We start from the raw sequence: 26,298 nt of genomic DNA, 5'->3' as shown, positions 1-26,298 counted from the left end.
ACTGCAGCCTTAGCACCATCATACATACTCTTCACAGCATTCAACAACTTCCCATCTACTCCATATATTCTTAATACTTTCCACAATCCTTGTTTATCCACCCTGTCATATGCTTTCTCCAAATCCATGAAAGCCGCATACAACTTCTTTCCCTTCTCTAGAAATTTTTCCACTAAAGATCTAAGAATGAATATCTGATCTACACAACCTCTTCCCTTCCTAAAGCCTCCCTGTTCTTCTCCAACTAATTCCTCTGTCTTTCTCTAACTCTGTCAATAAGTATCCTACCATACACTTTTCCTATTATACTAAGAAGACAAATGCCCCTATGTTTACCACACACTTCCTTTTCCCCTTTTCCTTTGTACAAGAGAATAATTATACCTGACTTCCAATCCTCCGGGACTCTACCTTCCTTCCAGGCCAATTTACACATTTTCCACATCCATTCTACTACTATCTCTCCCCCATGCTTCAGCATTTCACCACACACTCCATGAATTCCTGGGGCTTTCTCCAATTTAACTTTTTTCATTGCTTCTACAACTTCTATCCTACTGATTTCTTCCTGTCTTCTCACCTCCCTCCTTCTCCCAGCCATTCCCTAGCCACTTATACTCGCATTACTTCCATACTCTATGTTCAAAAATTCCTTAAAATGTTCTCTCCATCTGCTCACTTTTTCTCCCTTCTCCAATAGTAATCTAGCATTTTTATCTTTCACTCCCTTGCTAACTTCACTTCCACCCTGTCTTACTCTTTTCACCTCATTCCAGAACATTTTTTTACTGTCCCTCCACTTTACACTCAAATTCCTTCCAAATTCCTCATCCACTCTCTTCTTACTCTCTCTTACTAATCTTTTCACCTCTCTCTTTCTACATATAACTCTTTCTTCCGCCTCTCAACTTCTTCCATTGTTGACAGTTTAGCTATTTATCCCCGTTCTTGACTCCCCTCCCTACCTCCCCTCCATTACCCTCTCCTCTCGCCTGCCCGGCCGCCCTGCGCTAAGCACGTCTTCCCCAGAATCTTCCACTGATTTCATCCATTGAAATAGCCCTATGCCCTATTCTTATACAAAATAATATATACCCCCCCCAAAAAAATAAGGTAACTGATAGTGCCATACACCTGGAGATGGCTAATTATCACCTGGCAACACCCCACGTGCACTTGTTCGCTAATTTTCCCTGGTAATTTCCCCTTGAAATATGCCGTATAATCTATTCTCGTAATAAAAATATATATAAGAAAGGAAAGGAGAAGCCTAAGTGATATTTACATTCACCTGGAAGTACCTAATTTCCCGCCAATTATGTTACAGCATATAAATTAGCAGCTGTCACCTCGATGACGTTGTCAACCCTTGGCGGCCCCATATTCACCTTGTCATTTAGTTCAGTGTTGTTTCTTGAGATGAAAGCACGTAGCACTCGCGCCCCTCCATTTCCGCCACTTCTAGAGGGCCGTGTGACCTCTACCCCTACTAAACCTCGTGTGGGAAGGGGTGAAAGACTAAATGACTCTGCTGTGGTGTGTGAACTGGCTAATTTATCCATGATAATGAGGGACAGTGACTACAATCTTTCTGGTGAATCGTGTGATGAGCCAGTGGAGGAAATGGTGATAAACTACGAGTGCTTCAGTGTCCCAAGTTCATCCTGTCTCCAAGGGAAAGGAGCCCTTAGTTACTGGAAGTGACAGTGTATAACATAGTGTAAATAAAATAGAAATGTAAATAATTACTAATATAAGAAAATGAGTACAAATACTTGGAGTAATGACAGTCAAAGCTTTGCTCTCTATGCTAGTTTACTGAACGAGAAAGGGTCTGGAGTGAAAATAAACTACTATTACTGAAGGAAACTTATGGATAAATACTGTATATATGTATATATATATATATATATATATATATATATATATATATATATATATATATATATGTGTGTGTGTGTGTGTGTGTGTGTAATAAAGTAATAGCAATATATAGTGTGAGTGCATTTATGAATAATAAATGACAGAATACCAGCGGGGAACGAGCGCAAGTGGGAAGCTCGTACGCACTCATAATTTTCATTGCATTCACATTTTTTTTTTTTTTTTTTTTGGTGTATGGATTCCAAACTACTTGAAAATCATAGAATAGTGTTTCTAGTGATAATATCAGGCTGTGGTAATCATACACGGGGTGTCGGGAAGTGTAAAGTGGAGAATTCGTTACCCAAATTCAGAAGTCTCCACAATTCCTACGGTACTCGACGAAGGCTCAAAAAACATCCCAGGAGAAAGCTGAAGATATGTGCCATATGCATAGTTAATTATAATTTTCTAGGTCTAATAACTGATTTTTGGCAAATATTTTTAAAAAGTCATTCGGAGCGCGAATATCCTCGCAGGACGCGCAAGGAGTGCAAAAACATGCCCGCGCTTTTAAGGGGGTTAAGGGCCCTTGAACAGAAATTTGAAAATCAAGAGTTTTCGAGGATTTTCAAGGGCTGTTCGAACCCTGGCCTTAATTGCTCACTAACCACAAGTCGCCAAAATTTGGTTGTATGCCTACCACCCAGCGTAGTAAATGGTTTCCTGGTGTACAGGAAACCATTGGGCTGTCACTCAGTGTAGAATTACCCATAGGCAGAAGGAAGAGGAAAGAATGAAGGAAAGGACAGAAGAGGGAGTGTAAAGTCATCCGTAGGCAGAAGAAAAAGGAAAGAGTGAAGTAAAGACAGACAGAGGAGGAAGAATGGAAGAGAGGAAAAGGCAGACACCCAAAGCAGCACTACATCGAGTGAGTGGATGTAAGCGCTCTCATCTCCCACGAAACTTTGACTGATAGTTTTCATCCTTGCCTTACTTTCAGTCCGTGGAGCAAGTTTGATATAAATCGAATCAAAACTGTTTAAGCTGACTGCACTGATATATCCTTTGACCTATAGTATGTAAAAAGATGGGTCAGTTCCCTTGCTGATCCTCAATTTTTCCACCAAGGTGGGTTAGAATCAGATCAAAACTGCCTAAGTTACCATGTTCAGACAGACAAGCATGTTTATCAAAACAATACACCCACTGCTCTACTGCGCATACGAGTATATAAATACTGTCACTATACTGCTCTGCCACTATGTTTCATACATTATTCGTTGACTCACTTTAATATTGCTAGGTTATATCCTGAAACTACTATAATGCAACCACTATTTTGATCTTCCACTATAATACTGCCATCACTCTGATCTACTACTGTAACGCTGTTAACATTCTGGTCTACTACCGTAACACTGCCACCATTCTGATCTACTGCTGTGACATAATCACGATTATGATCTACGAGTACAACATTACTACCATTCTAATTTACCAGTGTAACACATCACCACTCTGATCTGCCACTGTAACACATCACCATTCTGATCTACCACAGTAACACATCACCATTCTGATCTACCACTGTAACACATCACCATTCTGATCTACCACTGTAACACATCACCATTCTGATCGACCACAGTAACACATGACCATCCTGATCTACCACTGTAACACATCACCATTCTGATCTACCACTATACCACTATCTAATACTCTAACACCACCATCATTCTGATCTACCACTGCAACACTATACTTCTCATTATACCTCTTTCATTTTCATTTGGTCTAAATTTTCTCCCAACTGTGGCACATTTCTCGTGGCTCAGTGAATGAAAGATATTTTCTGCTTCGTGCACCCTCTCCATAACACTTCTTAGTGACTAGCGGCATCCTGTGATGTTAAACTATTGCATCAACTCAGAAATGGGGATGGGAAGATGGCCATTTAAGCCAAAGTTAGAGTAAAAAGATCATAATGCACTCACTCTACAAATGCACAGCAAACTGGAGTATATATAAGAGGAGTAGACTGTAGCACCAGTCGAACAGGGCAGTACTCCCAAGTTGGATGGAAAGATAATGACAGGGAGAGCTGGAGCTCCCGTTTCATCAGCCCTCGGGACTAGTTCCTGACTACCCCCCTTTGCTGAACTTTTTCTGTGTTTCAGTAACACAGAGAGTAGGCCAGCATGCTCTCCAGTACAAGTTTCTCTAACTTTCAACACCAGACTATATGCACAGTACACACTACACTTCCTTTTCAAAATAAAAAAATGGCGTACAATAACCAAGCCACGGAGTCCCCGGGGGGGGGGACCACAAATGCTCCCACCATCCGCCCCTCTCCCGATGACGACTCAACGAACTACCTGGAACCACTTTCCCACTCACTTCTTCATTTCTGTAACATTCGCGGCCTTTTCTCTAAGTTTCTCTCTGGTGAACACCACCTCTGCTCCCTGAACCTCACCTTCTCTTCTTAACTGAGACTCAGCTGTCTGAGGCAACTGATAGCAAACCCTTTTCTGTATCCTTCTACTTTATACTCATCCCAAAGCCAAAGGTGGCTGTATTGTATATGTACGCAACGACTTATCTTGCTCTTGTGTTCCTGAACTTGATTCTTCTGAATTCTATACTTTCTGGTTTCGGCTTTCGTGTCATTCTCTGTCTAAATATATCTGCACTGTTAAGGCTACTTATCTCCTAATTCTACTGACCCTGAAAAATTCTTCGACTATCACATGTCTACAATGGAACACATTATATCTATTTCTCCTTTCTCTGAAATCTCCATTCTAGGAGATTTCAATGTTCACCGCCACCTTTGGCTCTCCTCTCCTTTCATTGATCCACCTGGTGAACAAGCCTACATCTTTTCTATCCTCATTGACCTAGAGCAGCTTGTACAGCACCCTACCCATAACCCTGCCTGCCTGGGAGAGAGCTCCAACATATTTGACCTCTTTCTTACAACTAATCCTTCTGCTTACACTGTTAATATTTCCTCTCCGTTGGGCTCCTCCGATCACAACCTCATTACCTTAACCAGCCCTATCGCTCCAGTACAGCCTGTGGACCCTCCAAAGAAATGTCAACTGTTGCACATTGAAGCTACGGATTGGGAGGCCCTCAGGCAGGACTTCTTTGATTTTCCCTGGAATGATTATTGCATTCATGGCAGGGAGCCATTTGAGTGTGCCTTGCGCATAATGGAGGTTATTCTCTCGGGCATGTAAGCAAACAATCCCTTCTCTTATCTTTTGACTAATGCAAGAAAGCCTTGGTTTAATCACGCTTGTTTTAATGCTGTCCACAACAAGGAGAAGGCCTGTAAAAGGTACAGCTCAGCATGTAAAAAGTGCAATAAAATATTGGGGTATATGGAGACATCTGGCAGTTCCCTGTAGTAAGTCCACGTATCTTTATGAATGAATCGCTCAGAAGCTTGAGCCTGTGTAAGGTGGACCGTGATTGGCTGCACTTTTGAGTGGTGGTGAAGCAAATATTCTCGCCATATTATACGTAAATCAATTTTAATAACTAATAAGTGGCACGAAACAATGTATAGAGAATACTACAGTATTTAATGATGGAACGTGGAGTAGGCTATAACAAAGTAATAAGAGTCAGCAATCTGTAAAACGTAACTGGCAACATAGCACAGAAGAGCAGCATGTCAGCTGGCAGGTCCGTTTATTCATAATATTCGAAGCAGTGGAAACGAAGTCTAGTGAATCAGATTAATAGATGTAGACCTCTAACGAAGAGAGCCGGCAATGCTTTCTTTATCGAATATAATAGTGGTATTACATTTCATCAGTTTCAAGGATTATTATGCTTTTTGACACGTGATATCTTTTGATATGCATAGACAGTAAATTAATACTAAACTATTTGTTGTCTTACTAACTGTTATATTTCACCAAATATACTGAAATAAGAAGGGAGAAGACTGTACTAAACCAGTAAGATTTTGTAGTACAAGGGAGAAGGAAATAGAGTGGGACAGCAAGCAAGAGGAAAAACGAAAGAAACGAAAGACAGTTGAAGAACTGAAAAGGATTGATTCGGGACCAAAGGGGTGCCAAAACCCTTTAAGTGTCGCCCACGTCTCTGCAGACAATACCCCCTCACGGGGCTCATTCTCAGTAAAAATACATTTCATTAGAAACGCAAAAATATAGTAAGATAATCAGGAACATTCATATATTATGAGATGGTTACCTAAAATTCTTCCTAGAAGCTCCACTAAATTACTTTCACGTCCATGAGGTGCATAAGACATCACTCTGTAACATCAAACAGGGACTAGGTAACCAAATATCCAATTTTAATTTGCAGCACCTAACCAATACCGATCCCTCCCCCACTGTTCGGAGGAGATGGTAGGAAAGAGACAACGATGAAGACAGTGGAATGAAGAGGCTACCAAATGGATAACTAGCGTCAATTAACACTGGCAGCCTCATTTTAATACATAATTACGTTGCTTGACGTTAGTCAGTCCCCGGATGAGGACTAAGTAGTTAATTCCCGTCCAAACTCTCGCCTATCGGGCAGTAACTGGAGGACTGTGCCTGACGATCAGGCATGGCTGTGATGTTGTCCAAACTGCTGAGTAGCTGGTCAGGTAGTAAAGTCGACCAGTATTCAGTAGGTGGTCGGCAGCGACTGAGTGCGGTATGACCATTCGCAATGCAATTGAAAAGAAAAAGAAATAACTCAGTAAAGCATATAAATTGTTGCAGTTGTAAAAAATGAAAACAATGAAGAGTTCACAAAAACAGTATGGTTAAAGAGGCAACTTTTTGAGGATGACCGCGTCCTTGGCTCATGCCCGGCGCCAGACCGCCGAAAATGTCTGGTGCTTTCCCTCAACTACGGGCACTGGCTGTCCGCTGGTTTGCCCATCAAAGTTGCCACAGAGTATTCGATGACGGGCTTTAAGTTCATATGATTGCTTTGACTTTATTTGTGTATCGTTTACCGGCATCACTATCGATTGCCAGGATGTTTACCGTGGGCGATATAACTGCGAGATGAGCACGACGCTGATTCCAATACATATCTCACAGCGGTTTTATCTCCATTTATGTTTTCCAAGAAAATTCGTCGCAGTCATTAAGTAGGACACGTTTTCTAATGTGGTGAAAATGAATACAGGGACCGCATGGTAATCAATTATGAGGGTTTGTTTTTGCCTAACATACTGTATTTGTCACTAATGTTGATAATGTTTCAATGTACTAGCCTATATCTCATCATCGGTAAGCATAGAACAAAATCATAGTAATTTACAGTAAGTTTATTCTACTATATCTCATCATCGGTAGGCATAGAACACAATCATAATAATTTACAGTAAGTTTATTTCCTGACAAAATATTCATTCCTCATAACATTATAAAATAATGTTCTCTCCAAAATAACGATTATGACAAATAAATAATACTCCTGTTTTATTCGGAAAACTGTCCAAACGAATATATCATGACAACATCATTGGATGAAATTATTAACTCAAAGTAAATCTGCCATTTTAATTACACTCAATACTTTGTCCAGAGACCATTGCTGGTAATCACATCGTGAAGGCGGTCAGGCAGTGACGCCACATGATTGTGAATGATGTGAGGCTTACTCCTGAGGACCTCCCACTCCCTCATCATGTGACGCAAAGGTGACCGGAGTCCCGCTTTCAGGGGGGACAGTCCCGCTTTTTGGACGTCCGTCCCGCTTTTTAAATTGTGACTAGAATATCCCACTTTTTGAGCAAATTATCTTAATTGTCCAGCTTTTAGAAACTTACTATTGCATTAGATAATTATAACATGACCTTCTTTTATGAAATTAGGATGAATTAGAAAAATAATACATACTCCTAACCAAATGAAATATCGAATTATTAATATAAAATCTGTAATGCTCACTAGCTGGTAACTTTGGTCGACCCATTCACTGTACCGTACGGCATGTTCGGCGTTCATAGGAGACGTTAGTGTTTGAATAGCAGCCTCAGTGTGAGGTGTAGCGCAGCAGCGGTCGCTGTCACATTAGTCAATATCTATCTGTCTATATATATATATATTGTTACGGAACAGAGAAAGATAATGTACACTTTAAGTGAGAATACTAAGAGTCACTACTGTCCCGTAAAGTTCCAGGTTCAAAACAAAAGAGTTAGGTAAAATTACAAGTTAAAGTTTAATGCTCAAACTAACAACAGAACATTCAGAACTCATAAGGATAATGTAATGGCAAATAAACAGGTTAAATATATGGTTAGCTGCAATAGCCTCTATTAACACGAAATTAGCAAGAATAAATTTATCTAAGTCAGCCCTGATAAAATGAGATACCAGATAATACTCAGTGAATGCCAGATAAATTATTACAGATCCAAACTATTATCAAAAATGACTGACAAAGAACCCTACATAAATTACAAACTTCACTGGGCCTACAAATTAAACTTATGCTATACAGCACAAGAACAAAATGCAACAACGGTTATACTCAAATTACACACAGCTGCTAGATGTTTGGAGACTTCCTGAGAAATTCACAATAATAATAACTGTACAGGGGAGGACAGAGATGTGAACAAAATGAGGAGGAGATCTAAGTGGCAATGATGCAGAGACTGAGCTCATTATATAGGGGCCAGCAGAGCCTGATACAAATTGTAAGAAGGACGCGCAAATGAAGCCACGGGGACAAAGAGATAAAAATCCAGCAAAGTATAACAGAGAGAACGACTTACTCTACTATAACGGTAGAAGGGGGGGGACTGAGGCAGAACACGCTCGTGATCAAACATGCAGCAACTGATGCGTTAAAATTACACAAAGGATGATGAAATCATAGGCTATGTAACACCTCCCCACAAAGAAAAAAGAAATTTACAAAGGAAATTTCTTATTACTCTAAAACAATCTGTCTAAAGTCTAGATAAGCAATCTGCAATAACATTTTCTTTCCCCTTGACATGTTGTATGTCTAATGAATACTCCTGAAGAAGTAGACTCCATCTTGTCAATCTCTGATTTTTATCTTTAAACTTACTAAGGAATTTCAGTGGGTTATGATCGGTATAAATGACTATGGGGTCAAAACCAGAACACAAATAAAATGAAAAATGCTGTAAACCCAAAATCAAGGCCAAAAGCTCTTTCTCAATAGTTCAGTAGTTCTTTTGAGGTGGAGTGAACTTCTTACTGTAATAAGATACAGGATGTTCAATACCCTGATCATCCTCTTGCAGCAAAACAGCCCCAGCTCCTGTATCACTTGCATCAACAGCCATCTTAAAAGGCTTAGCAAAATTTGGAGTAGCGAGCACTGGCTGACTTAATAGAATAGCTTTAAGTTTGTTGAAAGAGGATTCACAGTTATCAGTCCAGACAAATTTAACTCCCTTTTTCAGTAGGTCTGTAAGTGGTGATACAAGAATAGAAAAGTTAAGAACAAATCTCCTGTAATAACCTACCATTCCCAAAAATCTTTGTAGCTCCTTCCTACTTTTAGGTCTGCGAAGATCACTTATAACCTGAACCTTAGCTCCTGGTGGTGCAACATGTCCATCACCAATTACATACCCAAGGTACTGAACTTTACCTTGACCAAACTCACACTTTGATAAATTAGCTACAAGATTAGCATGAACCAAACGGTTAAGAAATTTACTGACATGGCATAGGTGATCTTTTCAGTTGTCACTGAAGATTAATACATCATCAATATAAACAACACACCCTGCCAAACCCTCTGTTACAACATTCATGAGCTTCTGAAATGTGGCTGGTGCATTTTTCATACCATATGGCATTACCGAACATGCAAAAGCCTTTCCTAGTGTTACAAAACATGAGATCTCCCTAGCACGTTCAGTCATAGGTACTTGCCAGTATCCCTTTAACAAATCAAACTTACTTATGTACCTAGCCTTTCCGATCTTGTCTATGCAATCTTCCACACGAGGGAGAGGGTAAGTGTCTGTTTTAGTTATCTGATTAACACGTCTGTAGTCGATGCAAAGCCTCTGTGACCCACCTGGCTTAGGGACTAGAGTGACAGGAGAACTCCACTCGCTCTGACAGGGCTCAATCATCTTGTGGTCCAACAGGTAGCCAAGCTCCTTCTGGATGAGAGGAACTTTCACTGGGTTCACACGGTAAGGAGGCAATTTAATTGGCTTTGCGTCTCCAACATCGACATCATGCATCAACACAGTGGTTCTTCCTGGAGTAGCACGGAACACTTGCGGGTACTCCTGCAGTAATGCCGAAAACTCCTGCCTTTCCTTGGGAGGTAGATGAGAAAGCTTAGTCTGGAGATCATTCATGATATCAGGATTCTTCCCCAAACTATCACTCAGGCTCATGCTGCATGGGAGAACTTCACTTGTAGACTCGGGTGGAACAGCTACAGTGCAGACTGGATTATTTTCGTCCCGCCTGTGATATAACTTTAGCATGTTGATGTGACATAGTTGCTTGCTCTTTCTACGATCTGGTGTGGCGATGACATAGTTGACATCACTGAGTTTCTTCTCCACAAAATAAGGGCCACTAAACTTGGCTTGAAGAGGTTGCCCATGAACTGGTAGCAGAATCAAAACCTGATCTGGCTGAAAGTGGCGTAACCTGGACTTCTTATCATACCAAGTCTTCATCTTCTCCTGAGTAGCTCCTAAATTCTCTCTCGCCAGCTGTAAAGCAGTGGACAGCCGTTCTTTGAACTTCATCACATACTCCAGCAGGTTGACGTCATCTTCCTCCGACAGCCAGCATTCCTTGAGTAACTTAAGGGGTCCTCTTACTTCATGGCCAAACAGTAGTTCAAAAGGTGAGAAGCCCAGTGATTCATTTGGAGATTCTCTTGCGGTAAATACGACGAATGGAAGACCTTTATCCCAGTCTTTCTGATGTTCCAAACAGTATTTCTTGAGCATCGATTTGAGTGTTTGATGATATCTCTCCAACGCTCCTTGGGTCTGGGGATGGTAAGCTGAAGACGTGATCTGGGTGATGCCCAACTCTTTCAGAGACTGCTTGAAAACATTCGACATGAAATTACTTCCCCGGTCTGACTGTACCTCCTTGGGCAGACCAAACTTTGTGAAGAACCCTAGCATTTCCTTAACCACGTTCTTTGCTGAGATGTTTCTAAGTGGAATGGCTTCAGGATAACGAGTAGCCATATCAATCATGGTCAACACATAAGAAAATCCTGAAGAAGTCTTAGGAAGAGGGCCCACAATATCCACCAACACACGGGTGAAAGGCGCCTCAAAAGGAGGAATGGGAACTAGAGGTGCAACCTTTTCGGTCTGATTACACTTCCCCACAACTTGACAGGTGTGACAAGACTTACAAAACCAGGAAACATCCCTGAAGATACCTGGCCAGTAGAAGTGTTTCAAAATGCGTGCCACAGTCTTCCTCACTCCAAGGTGTCCTGCCAAACTGGAATCATGAGCCACTCGAATGATATCCTGCCTACAAACACGAGGGATGACAACTTGATGTACAACCTCCCATTCACAGTCGGCTGATGCTGTTGGGGGTCTCCACTTCCTCATAAGTACTCCTGACTTTACATAATAACAAGTAGAAGCACCGGCTGACTCTTCTTCACTGTAAGCAGAGTTAGCTAGACCTTTCAACTCAGGGTCAGCAACCTGCAACTCAACCAACTCTTGACGAGACAAATTATCAACACTACGGGGTACTGCCTCATCTGGTGAGTGGTCCAAATTAGCAAGAAAAGTGTCAGCTAGGATAACATCATCATCATCATTATCCTCTAAATCACCAGTAACTTTAGACTTAGCCCTAGTGACAGCACATGCAGGGAACACCTCAGGGACATCACAATCCTGGGTCGCAGCCACTGGCTCACTAGACAACTGAGGAGCTGGACACACTTGACTTCCACCAATATCATTTCCAAGTAAGAAAGTTACACCTGACATTGGGAGTGTCTCAACCAACCCAACCATAACGGAACCATTAACAAAACCAGACTCTAAATTCACTCTGCACAGAGGGACAGAGAAGTAATTATTTCCTACACCTTGTAAGATTACAGTTTCATCAGAGGAATTAACATTAGAGCCTAGAACACTGGTCAGCATAAGGGATTGGCAAGCACCTGTATCACGATATATTTGAACTGATTTCCTGTCATTACTGTCCAGAGGACTGACAAAACCATCAGACAGGAAATTAGCACATGAACTCTTGAGAGTGTCACCCACGTTACTGCTCAAAAGTGGAGCTCCATCATGAGAATTTAAGTTACCCCTCAAAGCAGGTTCAGTTAACTCAGTTAAAGAATTCTGAGAACTCTCAAGAGTGGACACTAGACCAATTGACTGAATATTTAAAGACTCCTTTTTGTTCACATCACGCTGTCTCCTGAAACATCTCTCCGTAGTATGACCAAGCTTACTACAATAAGTACATTTACTTTTCTGAAATCTAGAGGTGAAGCTGGTATTTACTTCCTGAGAAACATCATCTTTATTCTCTTTCCTGTTACCTGTACTCTGAGTAGAGGCAACGTACTTACTCTCAGCTTTCCCTTTTTCTCTAGAATATCTCTTGTGAGTGAGAACATACTCATCAGCTAAAACTGCAGCATCAGACAAATTATCTATTCTTTTCTCATCAAGATATAGGCTTACATCTTTACTAATACACCTTCTGAAATCCTCCAGCAAAATCATCTGCTTAAATTTACCAAAATCAGAATCCACATTCTTAGAATTTAACCACTGCTCTAACAAATCTTCTTTGATTTTTGCATACTCAACATGGGATTGCTTATCTTGCTTGTAAGTTGTCCTAATTTTTACTCTATAAGCTTCAGGAACAAGCTCATAGGCCTTAAGAATCAAGCTCTTAACTACATCATAATTTTCAGACTGATCCTGAGGCAAAGATGCATAAGTTACTTGAGCTTTACCGGTGAGAACAGTTTGAAGGAGTACTGGCCAATACTCCTTAGGCCAATTAAAACCTGTAGCTACCCTCTCAAACAACTGAAAATACTTAGTTAAATCAGATTCATTAAAAGGAGGGACAAGTTTAACATTTTTAGCCACATCAAAATCATCAGAGCTAGATGATCCAGTTCCACCTTGTTTCATGCGATACTCATGGTCTGCCTGAATCCTAGCAAGTTCAATTTGTGCCTGAAACTCAGCCTCCTTAGCTTTTGCCTGAAATTCAGCTTCCTTCACACGAGCCTCCTGCAGGGCTAGCTGTAACTTAGCTAATTCAATCTGCGTTTGCTCATTTGGAGGAGTTACATTAAACAAACTTTCATTAATCATGTCAACAATTTGATCTTTAGAATGATGAGAGCGAACTGCAATTCCCGATTGTTGAGCAACAAGCTTAAGTTCATTCTTTGTTCTGTTTTCTATATCACACACTGTTTGCACATTTGACAAAAAATCTTTGGCTTCATCAAGTGTAGAAATAGTAGCCATCATGAATATATCACAGTCACAAAATATCAAACAATATCCTTATGATAATATCCTGAATATCCTGATGAGAGGTCGCCAAATTTATGTTACGGAACAGAGAAAGATAATGTACACTTTAAGTGAGAATACTAAGAGTCACTACTGTCCCGTAAAGTTCCAGGTTCAAAACAAAAGAGTTAGGTAAAATTACAAGTTAAAGTTTAATGCTCAAACTAACAACAAAACATTCAGAACTCATAAGGATAATGTAATGGTAAATAAATAGGTTAAATATATGGTTAGCTGCAATAGCCTCTATTAACACGAAATTAGCAAGAATAAATTTATCTAAGTCAGCCCTGATAAAATGAGATACCAGATAATACTCAGTGAATGCCAGATAAATTATTACAGATCCAAACTATTATCAAAAATGACTGACAAAGAACCCTACATAAATTACAAACTTTACTGGGCCTACAAATTAAACTTATGCTATACAGCACAAGAACAAAATACAACAACAGCTTTACTCAAATTACACACAGCTGCTAGATGTTTGGAGATTTCTTGAGCACTCACAATAATAATATCTGTACAGGGGAGGACAGAGATGTGAACAAAATGAGGAGCAGATCTAAGTGGCAATGATGCAGAGACTGAGCTCATTATATAGGGGCCAGCAGAGCCTGATACAACTTGTAAGAAGGACGCGCAAATGAAGCCACGGGGACAAAGAGATAAAAATCCCGCAAAGTATAACAGAGAGAACGACTTACTCTACTATAACGGTAGAAGGGGGGGGACTGAGGCAGAACACGCTCGTGATCAAACATGCAGCAACTGATGCGTTAAAATTACACAAAGGATGATGAAATCATAGGCTATGTAACAATATATATATATATATATATATATATGTATATATATATAGATCTGTCTGTCTGTCTACCTATCTATCTATAGACACACACACACACACACACACACACACACACACACACACACACACACACACATATGGAAGCGCGCGCGCGCGCGTCCCGCTTTTAGTTCCAACAAATCTGGTCACCTTACGCAACAGTCACTGGGGCGTCCTTTCCTCGTTGGGCTCTCAAACATTAACAATATTGGCCCAAACGTTCTCAGTGGGATTTAGGTCAGGTCTGTTGCTAGGCCAAGGCAAAAGTTATACGTGGCGCTGATCCTCAAACCATGTTTGCACAACTCTCGCTGTGTGCATTATATATATATATATATATATATATATATATATATATATATATATATATATATATATATATATAATAGAGAGAATTTTTATTTAATATAGGTAATGTGTAATTGTATAAATAAATAAATCTTATATATATTACGGTATAGAGACAGAAAATGAAGTCATTAATGTGTGTTATTTATAAAAACTGACAGGACATAATGTTTTATAGTTACGTTCGGGAGCACATCCACGCATAGGGACGGAGTGGTCACGTAACATGTAACGTGTGGGGGTGGATTGGTCTCCATGGTGTTGGTGAGATCAAAGAGATAAAGGGAGGGTTTAGGGCTAAGCAGTATTTAGAGATACTAGAGGAGGTGATGCTGCCTACTGTCCGCGCATACACCCTTCCGTATCCTAAGAACATCATTTTCATGCACGATAATTGTCCCGTGCACACAGCGAGAGTTGTGCAAACATGGTTTGAGGATCAGCGCCACGTATAACTTTTGCCTTGGCCTAGCAGCATACCTGACATAAATCCCACTGAGAACGTTTGGGCCAATATTGTTAATGTTTGAGAGCCCAACGTGGAAAGGACGCCACAGAGACTGTTGCGTCACATGATGAGGGAGTGGGAGGTCCTCCAGAGTAAGCCTCACATCATTCACAATCATGTGGCGTCACTGCCTGACCGCCTTCACGATGTGATTACCAGCAATGGTCTCTGGACACAGTATTGAGTGCAATAATTTTATCCAAAGATGTTGTCATGATATTATATTCGTTTGGACAGTTTTCCGAATAAAACAGTATTATTTATTTGTCATAATCGTTATTTTGGAGAGAACATTATTTTATAATGTTATGAGGAATGAATATTTTGCCGACCACCTACTGAATACTGGTCGACTTTACTACCTGACCAGCTGCTCAGCAGTTTGGACATCACAGTCATGCCTGATCATCAGGCACAGTCCTCCAGTTACTGCCCGATAGGCGAGAATTTGGACGGGGATTAACTACTTAGCCTTCATCCAGGGACGGACTATCGTCAAGCAACACAATTTTGTATTAAAATAAGGCTGCCATTTAGTAGCCTCTTCATTCCACTGTCTTCATCGTTGTCTCTTTCCTACCATCTCCTCCGAACACTGTGGGGGAAGGATCTGTGTTGGTTAGGTGCTGCAAATTAAAATTGGATATTTGGTTACCTAGTCCCTGTTTGATGTTACAGTGTGATGTCTTATGCACCTCATGGACGTGAAAGTAATTTAGTGGAGCTGCTAGGAAGAATTTTAAGGTAACCATCCCATAATATATAAATGTTGCTGATTATATTACTATATTTTTCCATTTCTAATGAAATGCATTTATAATGAGTAAGAGCCCCGTGAGTGGGTATTGTCTGCAGAGACGTGGGCGACACTTAAAGGGTTTTGGCACCCCTTTGGTCCCGAATCAATCCTTTTCAGTTCTTCAACTGTCTTTCGTTTCTTTCGTTTTTCCTCTTGCTTGCTGTCCCACTCTATTTCCTTCTCCCTTGTACTACAAAATCTTACTGGTTTAGTACAGTCTTCTCTCTTCTTATTTCAGTATATTTGGTGAAATATAACAGTTAGTAAGACAACAAATAGTTTAGTATTAATTTACTGTCTATGCATATCAAAAGATATCACGTGTCAAAAAGCATAATAATCCTTGAAACTGATGAAATGTAATACCACTATTATATTCGATAAAGAAAGCATTGCCGGCTCTCTTCGTTAGAGGTCTACATCTATTAATCTGATTCACTAGACTTCGTTTCCACTGCTTCGAATATTATGAATAAACGGACCTGCCAGCTGACATGCTGCTCTTCTGTGCTATGTTGCCAGTTACGTTTTACAGATTGCTGACGCTTATTACTTTGTTATAGCCTACTCCACGTTCCATCATTAAATACTGTAGTATTCTCTATACATTGTTTCGTGCCACTTATTAGTTATTAAAATTGATTTACGTATAATATGGCGAGAATATTTGCTTCACCACCACTCAAAAGTGCAGCCAATCACGGTCCACCTTACACAGGCTGAAGGTTCTAAAAGAGTCATTCATGAAGGATACGTGGCATTACTACAGGGAACTGCCAGATGTCTCCATAAACTCCAATATTTTTTCGCACTTTCTACTTGCTCAACTTTACCTGAGCCAACCCTCCTCTGAATCACATTTTTTTGTTTTATGTTTCTTCCCGGAATCGCGCCAAGTCTGTTCTTCGCTCTGCTAAAAATAATTTCATCCATACTAAATGCTCTAACCTCTCCAACTCGAAGTCTTCCCACTCCTTCTGGCACCTTGCCCAAAACCTTTCTAACAACTTTACCTCATCATCCTTCCCTCCTCTTTCCTATTCTGATGGCTCTGTAGCTATTTCTTCTACTGATTAAGCAGATATCTTCGCTCTAACTTTCTCTTCCAAATCCACCTTAGACAATTCCGGTGCTGTTCTTCCATCACTTCTCCCCTCTGACTTCCTCAAGGCTGACATTAAAATTTCTTCAGCTGGTGTATTTCTGCCATCACTGGGCTCAATACTAACAAGGCATATGGGCCTGACGGAGTCCCTCCTGTTGTCCTCAAGAACTGTGCTTCTGTGTTTTCACCCTGTCTAGGTAAACCCTTCCGCCTTTGTCTGTCAACATGTACTTTTCCTTCTTGCTGGAAGTTTGCTCTCATTCAGCCAGTCCCAAAGAAGGGTGACCATTCCCAACCCTCTAACTATCGTCCAATTCTTCAACATCCTGTATCTCAAAAGTTTTCGAGTCTATTCTTAACAGAAAAGTTTTAAAGCATCTTTCCTATCACAACCTTCTTTCTCATCGTCAGTATGGGTTCCGTCAGAGATGCTCCACCGGCGATCTTCTCACCTACCTTTCAGACTCATGGCCATCCTCCTTTCGGGACTTTGGCAAAAGCTTTGCCATAGCACTTGACATCTCGAGGGCTTTTGATCGAGTCTGGCATAAATCTTTAATTTCCAAACTGTCCTCTTACGATTTCTATCCTTCTATCTATGCCTTCATCTATAGCTTCATTTCTGGTCGTTCTATAGCCGCTGTTATAGATGGCCATCGTTCTTCTCCTAGATCTATTATCATGCTGTGTTCCTCAGGGCTGTGTCCTGTCACCAACTCTCTTCCTTTTATTCATGAATGATCTTCTACGTAGTATATCTAACGCTATCCACTCATATGCTAATGATTCCACCCTTCACCTTTCCATTCGGTTCCCGCAATGTCCATCTCAGCAGTTACTTCAATAAACTAGGGATGAGGCTATGGGACACCTAATGTCTGGCTTGGCTCGTATCTCTGACTGGGGTAAAAAATAATCTTGTTGCTTTTAATGCAACAAAGACTCGGTTTTTACACCTATCAACCTGACAAAGTCTTCCACAGGAGTACCCACCAATGTTTAATATCCAGCTCAATCCTGCATCATCCTTGAACATGCTTAGGGTTTCATTCACTCGGGACTTATCTTGGAAAGATCATATTACATTTCTCGTAAAACTTGCTTCCAAGAGACTAGTTGTGCTAAACCGATTCTGTACCTTCTTTACCCCTGCACAGTGCTGACTTTATACAAGGGTTTTATTCGTCCCTGTGTAGAGTACAACTCTCATGTGGGGAGAGGCTCCCCACATACAGCTTCTCTCTATAGGGTGGAGTCAAAGGCTTCTCATCTCATTAACTCTCCTCCTCTTACTGGCTCCCTTCAACCTCTATCTCTTTGTCACACTGTTGCATCTTTATCTCTTTTCTAACGCTGCTTCAATGGTCACTGCTTCCCTGAACTGTCTGCTTGCATCCCTCCACATCTACGACAGGTGCATAACACCTGTCTAGCAACAAACTCTCATCCCTTTTCTGTCCAGCTCTCTAGTGCCTGAGTTAACCATTCCTTCCAGTCCTTCATTTATGCAACAGGTCAGCTTTGGAACTGTCCCCCTCTGTCTGTATTTCCTGCTTCCTATGATCTCCAGTCTTTCAAACGCAGTGTGTCCAAGCATCTTGAAATGAATGGATCTTGAATTTGGCTCTTATTTTTTTTTTTCTTGTAAGTTACTGTTTGTGGGCTCCTGGCCTTTGGTTCCTTCTTTCTTGCATAAAAAAAAAAGTTGCTGGGAAGCGGGATTTGCTAGATAGCAAGAACTGGAAGGTTCTCAGTACTTCTCGTATTTTTCAGTTGCGATTCACAGTTGCCAGTTAGCCTGCTATTTGCGAGTGGAGGTATTTTGTAAAGTTACGTATAAAATCCTAGGCTCTTTTTCTCTGTTTTATATATGTGAATGTTAAATTATGTAACTTTATTTCAGCTTATATGCTAATTAATTTAGTGTTACATTGTGTAAGATAACTCTGGGGTATTTTGAATGTCCATGAGTGGTAACTGTCGTTCCTTCAATAATGTACTAGAACTTTGGAGGAGTAGGGAAGGCTATAAAAGAAGGTGGGAGAGCCAAGGGGAATCAGTTTCGTTTCAGTTTTAGTTTCAGTGCAGTTCATTGTCAGTGTGGCCTAGTTAGGACTGTATAGTTCTAGTACTTGTGAAAACAGTCAAGTGTAGTTGGCAAGCACCAAGTTTAATTATCTGGTGAATAAAGACCGTGAACTTGGGAAGCCAGTGTTTATTTACCACGCCCGAGCCAATCTTGTTGTTGCACACTGAAAGGCTGACCATAGGAAGAACGATTCACTGGCAACTTCCTTCCTGTGCTGAATAGCTGCTTTTGGAGCCTGTGGCAGTGTGGGCCGAGGATGTAACGGTGGCGTCATGAGTGTGGATCAGATATGGAGCAAGGAGATATGCAGACAAGGTGCCAAACTGGGCAGGAGAGGGTGTCCCTGGCTCCAGTCATGAAGCTATTACATGCACAAAGTGTACCTCTACAAGCACAAAATGAAGACCAGAAAGAGCTCAAGAAAGAAATCAAAGAACAGCTAGAGGCACGAAGTGAACAGCTACAAGCACAAAATGAAGAACTGAAAGAAAAATATGAATGACTTCAAGAGGTATTACAGGAGAAACAGGAGTTGCAACTACGGATGCAGGGACAACTTGACGCTTTCATGGTGGAAATGAAGGAAGAACAGCAGCAACTGAAAATGGAAGTATACACTGAGCTATAGCAGCAGAAGTGTGAGGTAAGCAATAATGTGATGGAGTGCAGACAGCATGTAGATGACCAGTTGAAGCATGTAGTCGACCATGTGAAGATAATTAGTGAGAGAATTGAGGCTGTAGAGAAATATTGCACTGCTGAGCCTCGGGATAGTGTATAAAGAGCATACAGAAAAATGGACACGGTATGTTGAATCTTGATGAATCCCAAGCATCTAAAGATAGCATTACAGGGTTGAATAATAAAAATGCAGGAGTTTTGAGTCCTGGCTTTAATTATGATGCTCCAGTTTTTAGGCCCCAAACTAGTGAAGTGCATGGCTATAATGGGAGTCTGATTAAAAAGAAACCTCAGGAATCTGATGGCAAAGTATCTTGGGAAGCTTTCTGTGCGCAGCTGAGTTACTTGCTGATCAGAATGGTTGGAATGATAGGCAGAAGGCAATGCAGCTTGCTACTAGCCTTAAGGATGCCACAGTGGAGATTCTTGGGCAGATGTCATTGGAGGAGAGGAATAGTTATCAGCCCATAATAGAAATAATGGTTTGCAGATACAGGACCATGTACCAGACTGAGGTTTTCAGAGCAAGAATCCGGAGCTGTGTGCAGGCTCGAGGAGAATCCCAACAAAAGCCTGCTCATGACCTGGAGAGTAAGGCACACAAGGCATACCCTGGAGCAGCACCTGACCTGTTGGCTATTCTTCCGAGGGACCAGTTCATCGATGCTCTTGATGGTGCCGAGTTGAAAGTACAAGTGATGCAGGCATAATCCAGAATCATGCTGGAAGCACTGGCCAGGGCTCTGGAATTTGAGTCCTACGTAAGTCCAGCACATCCACTTTTCAGGCAGGTCGTAGTGCAGGATTCAAGGAAAGAAAGGGCAGGTACGTGAGGCAGAAAAATTTGAAGGAAGTTGCTGGTACTGTGAAAAGCCAGAACATAGGAAAGAGGACTGCTACAAGTGGTAGAGGGTACAGAAGAAGATCAGAGGAAGTTGCTGGACACCGGAAAATGGACTGCTACAAGTGGAAGATAAAACAGAAGATCAGAGCAAGTTGCTGGTTCTGCAAGAAGCCAGGACACAAGAAGTTGGATTGTTACTAATGGAAGAAAGCCCAAGAACAGTACAGTACAAGGAAACCCGCGATTGCAACAAACGGGTGTTAGGCATGTGTTGAGGTGGGACACTTCAGCTGTGATCGTCCAAATGGGAAGGACGGCAAGAAAAAGGCTGCTGAAGATGAGAAGGATGAGAGTAAATTAGTAAAGGATGGTGACAAGAAGCAACAACCAGTCAGTTTTTCCCAAGAAGCTCCACCACTGAGGAAATGCAAGAGAACTTTGATAGTGTGTAAGAAGAGAGAACAGATGGCAAGTAGTGTAGCAGGAATGGCAATCTTAGCAAGAAATGCTGCCGAACTGTACTTACAGTGCCATTGTCAGCTGAAAACCTGAAAAGGATACAGATGGAGGATGCAGATTTACAACTAGTGCTAGAGTGCCTGCAGAGAAGTACAGTGCGACCATCTTGGGATGATTTCTAGGTTCGGCCATGCTATTAAGAGCTACTGGGGTCAATTGGACCTTCTTCGTTTGAACAACGGGCTACTGGAGTGTCAGTACGAGACGCCCGATGGTCTCAGCAAGTATTGGCAACTGGTGGTTCTGAAGAAAATAAAGTCCGAGATTTTGGATGAGTCCTCGAACCAAATCACTTGTGAGCACCTGGGAGTGACGAAAACTTTAAGTCTGCTGTGACAGAGGTTCTACTGGACTGGCATGTGGCAGGTTGTTGAGTGGTGACAAGTCTCTGATGTATGCTGTGCCAAGAGGGGACACAAGAAACGTGGTTGCGCCCCTCTTCAAGTGTAGGGGAGAGGGGTGATTGTTCTGACACAATATATATATATATATACAGTATATACATAGAGAGAGAGAGAGAGTATATCTAAAAATTCAGGTTTAATCAGAAGTAAAATCTTGCTTATTTTCAAATGCTGCCTCATCATTTGGGTCTTCAGCCTAATGATATCAAACCCTAAGCTTTTTTTTAGTTTTTGAGCTATTGTTAACGAAACAAGTTTCTAAATTGTCCAAACCATCCCTATCAGTGGTGATGTTTCAGACAGAAGGGTGGAATGGTTCGGCCTCATGTATTACTAGGCACGTTCTCAAAAGTATGTGACTTTGAATGGCTAAAACCAAAATTTATCATTTCAAAGACATTTCATTTTCCTAAAGTACAAAATTAAATTTCAGAATCCAAATGAACCTCTTCATATCTGTTAAAAATAATATTTTAAAAGTGAAATAACCCTCTTCAGAATTATGGATAATTAAATTAGCCTCTTATACTCTGGTTTAAAATGATGCATAATTGGCCTCTCTCTCTCTCTCTCTCTCTCTCTCTCTCTCTCTCTCTCTTTCTCTCTCAGGCATAAATCTGGCTCCAGCATCCAAAATAATCTCTCCATAATTATTCGAAAACTTATTTGGTTTAAAATTAAATTCACCAAAATTATGGATAACTCTTACTCTGGTTAAATGATGCATAATTGGCCTCATTCTCTCTCTCTCTCTCTCTCTCTCTCTCTCTCTCTCTGGAATATTGACTTCACTTCTCACTTTCTGGGCCTCTATTTCAAATTGCAAAAGAAACTTAATCTCTCGCTTTATCTATTTCTGTTCTCTGTTTCTGACTGATTCTTCTTAATGCATAATGTAGCCAGGGATAGTTTGGACACTGACGAACCATACCCCTCCTCAACTGTCCGAATCATCCCGAATCTATATAATTAACCGAGGGGTACCCTAAAATTTCACACATTTTTTTTATGTTGCAATATCTTTTACATGCGACACTGATTCACCATAATAATGGATAATTCGCTCACTGACACATTCATGGAGGTATAGCTTACGATATGCACTCAAGTTTATCATAGGAGGTGCAAAAAAAACAAATATGCAATATGACCTGCATCAAAAAATGTGGCGTTTGTAGCTTGGAGGTTCTGTGTGGTACAAACTCTTGTGCCTTCACACAAGACCTCGCGGCTTTAGGTCCCATAACTTTCTCAGAAAATGCTCTGTCCAAACCATCACACTGTCCAAATCATCACTGCTTTCCCCTTCCAAGTGGGTGCACCAATGGAAAGAGTCGTGGTGGACATTGCTGGACCTCTACCACTCACTGAAAGAGGAAACCAGTATATATATGTGTCGCCATGGTCTGCTTCACAAAGTGGCCAGAAGCCTATGCCATCCCCGATCAAGAGGCTGCAACTGTTGCTTGTATGTTGGTTGACTAGTTTTTCTGTCGTTTCAGGATGCCACAAGAGCTATATTCAGACCAGGGTAGAAACTTCGCGTCTGCTGTGTTCCGTGAGTTCTGCACGTTACTGGGGACCAAGAAGACCAGGACGGCCCCACTAAGGCCACAGTCAAATGGGATGATGGAAAAATTTGACTGGACCCTGGGGCAAGAACTGACCAAGTACTGCATAGAGAGACAGAGAGCATGGGACCAGAAGTTACCTGTGTTGCAGATGGCATATTAGTCTGCGTCCCATGAGACTACTGGCTACACTATTGCTAAACTGATGCTGGGCCATGAGTTACGCTTACCAGTTGTCCTGTTAATGGGAAGACCACCTGGTGAGGAGCTGCCTACAGAAACTTCCAGTTATGCGAAGCATCCTCAGGAAAGGCTGGCTCAGGTACATCATCAAGTATGTGGAGGCCTTAAGTTTTCAGAAGAAGTGATGAAGCACAAATATGATGCCAAGGCAAGTGAGGTGAGCCAGGATGGTGACAGTTTGGGTATACAATCGCCAGCCGAAGAAGGAACAGTCACTGAAGTTGCAGAGCCCGTGGGATAGGCCCTACACTGTGATGGACTTCCTGTCAGACGTAACATACCGGATTAGGGGAGGCAGGAAGTTTTGCTCAAAGGTTGTATAAGTAAATTGTCCGTGGCTGTACCATGGGCCAGGACAGTGCAGCTGGAACGTCTCTGAGGAATCGTGTGCACTCACAGTGGATGATGTCGAGGAGGACCAAGGAGCTGAAGTACAAGACGATGGTGACGTTTTCCCGAGTGAAGAAGTGAATCAGGAAGAGGACCAAGACCTTCCAGGAGGAGTGGACTGTGTGGAAGGGCAGTTGGAAGCTGCATAGGAGAAGGTCTGATAAGTTTAAGGATTATTTTGTGTATAACTAGATGTTTAATTAGGAATAAATAATTATGTAAGTACTGTCTAGTTTTGTTGGGACGACAAAAGGACTAGGGAGGGGGTAGTGTTGAGAAGCGGGATTTGCTACATAAGAAGTACTGGGAGGTTCTAAGTACTTCTCATATTTTTCAGTTATGAATCAGAGTTGCCAGTTAGCCTACTACTTTTGAGTGGAGGTATTTTGTAAAGTTATGCATTAAATTCTATGCTCTTTTTCTCTACAATGGTTAATTTATGTGATTGTTAAATTATGTAAGTTTATTTCAGTTTTTTTTTTATGCTAGATAATTTTGAGTGTTATGTAGTGTAAGAAAACTCTGGGGTATTTTGAATGTCTCCAAGTGGTAACTGTTGCCCCTTGGAGAATGTACTAGAACTCTGGAGAAGTAGGGAAGGCTATATAAGGGGATGGAAGAGCCTAAGAGAGTCAGTTCCGTTTCAGCTTTAGTTTCAGTGCAGATTAGTGTCAGTTCAGTGTCAGTGCAGCCTAGTGAAGATTCAGTAGCTCCAGTACTTGTGAAAACAAGGAAGTTTAGTTGGTAAGTATTGTGTAATTATATGGTAAATAAAGATCGCAGACTTGAGAAGCCAATGTTTACTTACCGTACCTAAGCCGATTTTGTTGTTACACACCGAAAGGTTGACCATAGGAAGAATGATTCACTGGGCAACGTCCTTCCTGTATTGAACTAATGGTGTTGGAGCCTGTAGCAGTGTGGGACGGGGACATAACAATATTAAATTACCTTAAAATAACTTTCTTACAAATATTACCAGAAACACATTATCAGTCCTGGAAGCTACCCAGTATTAAATCATCTTCCTCCGCTGACAGGGAATCTCATTCAGCCTCCTCCTTCCCTCCTTCCGTCTTTCACTAACCCCTATCCCCACATACACACAAAATAAAGTTTATCATAAATAATGGTCTAACACACTTTTGAGAGTTTATGGTCGGGCACTGGCTTTACTTTTTTGGGAGATGTGATATAATTCTTATTACAGCTGGTGCAAAGATATAAAGATATCACTAATGAATTATGTACTTTAAGCCATTAACCTAGGAACAATAATCTGGTAACCCTGTAAAAATAAAGTAAATGTGCAGTCTCCTCCTGAGAATTCAGAGAAAACATGGAAACTGCATACCCAGTGATGCAATATGGATTCCGATTTGAAAGAATTACGAAACAGTAGTAGTATTGTAGTAGTAGTAGTAGTAGTAAATAATAATAATTATAATAATAAAAATAATAATAATAATAGTAGTAGTTGTAGTAGTAGTAGTAGTAGTAGTAGTATGTAGTTGTAAGTAGTAGTAGTAGTAGTAGTAGTTAGCAGATTGGAGCCCATTATACAACAAGTACTGTACATAGCTATCAAAAAGATATCTGAACTCCTTCCCTTATTTCGTATCCTTTATAATGTTTGGAAGAGGGTAGACTACCCAAAAAAACAATGGTGAAATTTTTATAGAGAAGGTATTATCAAGGTTCCATACAAACTCACCTGAAACGTTTAGTTGAAATCCATGTGCTCACTTTCCCCAATTTCTGATCGTTTTTGTTTTTGGGAGTGGGCTAATTCCCGAAGAATCATTGAAGGGTTATGCTCCCCAGATATCACAGTACGGATGAGGGTCCGCTTCTGCCCTTCCCTTACAATGTCTGATAATTTTTAATTTGGTGAGGGGGACTAACCCCCTTCCCCTATAAATCATAGTTGGAAAATTGTACACAGTATAGTGGAAGACCTTAGCAATGACCAGATGAACTCACCTGAAAGGTTTAATTCAGTACCATCAAGTACCCTAGGAGGAGTTAAGGCATAGACACAAATAGATGCACACGCGCACACGGGCCAAATCTCATGCAAAACAAGCGAGTAGCCAAAAATAATACCATCCTTCTTCGCAGGAATGATACTATCTCTTTTCTGTCATTTCTCTAGTGTCCCCCTTTTCCACTGAAAATAATTGTATTTAACATGTATACTGGTTTGTGGTGAGGTTAACTTGTGATAGATGTAACTAAATTGGTAACACTTCAGTTCTAACTCCCAGTCAGAACTGATCACCCATATTAGAGTGTGGTGTAGCTAAATAACTTAGACTGCGTGACAGGCCTAATGGTTTCCTGTAAACCAGGAAACCATTTACAACGCTGGGTGGTAACCATATAACCAACCCATACGTGTTCCCTATGTTTCAGCAAGTGGGTTGTAGGACTAGTGACCCTCCTCGTCAAACAACTAACTCAAAAACAAACAGCTACCCCTTACAGGATTATGGCGTCTGGTTATAGATAGACA

This window comes from Coenobita brevimanus, chromosome 93 (genome assembly GCF_032717465.1).
Source record: "Coenobita brevimanus isolate Jiangsu-jjx chromosome 93, ASM3271746v2, whole genome shotgun sequence".
In the NCBI taxonomy this organism is placed as follows: Eukaryota; Metazoa; Arthropoda; class Malacostraca; order Decapoda; family Coenobitidae; genus Coenobita; species Coenobita brevimanus.
Note: the sequence above shows the minus strand (reverse complement) of the source record.